Below are 1,212 nucleotides of genomic sequence, written 5' to 3'. Positions count from 1 at the left end.
TTCTCCTTGTCTTTCCCTTGTTCTCCTTGCCTTCCCCCTGTTCTCCTTGCTTTTTCCTTGTTCTCCTTACATTCTCCTTGTTTTCCTTGCCTTCCCGTTCTTCTCCTTATCTTCCCCTTGTTATCCATGTCTTTCCCTTCTTCTTGCCTTCCCTTTCTTCTTCTTACCTTCTCCTTATTCTCCTTGCATTCTCCTTGTTCTGCTTGCCTTTTCCTTGCCTTCCCTTTGTTCTTCTTGTCTTCTCCTTGTTCTCCTTATCTTCCTCTTGGTATCCATGTCTTTCCCTTCTTCTTGCCTTCCCTTTCTTCTTCTTACCTTCTCCTTATTCTCCTTGCATTCTCCTTGTTCTGCTTGCCTTCTCCTTGCCTTCCTTTTGTTCTTCTTGTCTTCTCCTTGTTCTCCTTATCTTCCCCTTGGTATCCATGTCTTTCCCTCCTTCTTGCCTTGCCTTTCTTCTTCTTACCTTCTCCTTATTCTCCTTGCATTCTCCTTGTTCTCCTTGCCTTCTCCTTGTCTCCTTACATTCTCCTTGTTTTCCTTGCCTCCCCGTTCTTCTCCTTATCTTCCCCTTGTTATCCATGTCTTTCCCTTCTTCTTCTTGCCTTCCCTTTCTTCTTCTTACCTTCTCCTTGCATTCTCCTTGTTTTCCTTGCCTTCCCTTTGTTCATCTTGTCTTCTCCTTGTTCTCCTTATCTTCCCCTTGGTATCCATGTCTTTCCCTTCTTGCCTTCCCTTTCTTCTTACCTTCTCCTTATTCTCCTTGCATTCTCCTTGGTCTCCTTGCATTCTCCTTGTTCTCCTTGCCCTCCCCTTGTTCTCCTTGCCTTATCATTGTTCTTCTTGCCTTCCCCTTATTATCCTTACCTTCTTCTTGTTCTCCTTGCCTTTTCCTTTCTATCCTAGCTTTACCCTTGCTCTCCTTGCTCTTGCTCTTCCTTGCTCTCCTTGCCTTACTTTTGCTCTCCTTGCTTTCCTCTTTTCTCTTTATATTCCCTTTGTCCTTTGTCCCGGTATTCTTGTATTCTCCTTGAGCTCCTTATTTTACTTTTCGCACCAACCACACGTAATTCTACGTGAAAATACGCAGTATAGTAAAGCTATCGTCCGTCCCAGGAATCTGTGGAGTATAAAGATGAAACAAAGATGCGCAAGTGGTATGTGGGAGGGCTAGGGTCAGTGATCGCTCTGGGGGAGGTGTTGGTTGAACGAAGC

The sequence above is a fragment of the Periplaneta americana genome, chromosome 7 (assembly GCF_040183065.1).
Source record: "Periplaneta americana isolate PAMFEO1 chromosome 7, P.americana_PAMFEO1_priV1, whole genome shotgun sequence".
NCBI classification, from domain to species: domain Eukaryota; kingdom Metazoa; phylum Arthropoda; class Insecta; order Blattodea; family Blattidae; genus Periplaneta; species Periplaneta americana.
This window is presented reverse-complemented; position numbering follows the sequence as displayed.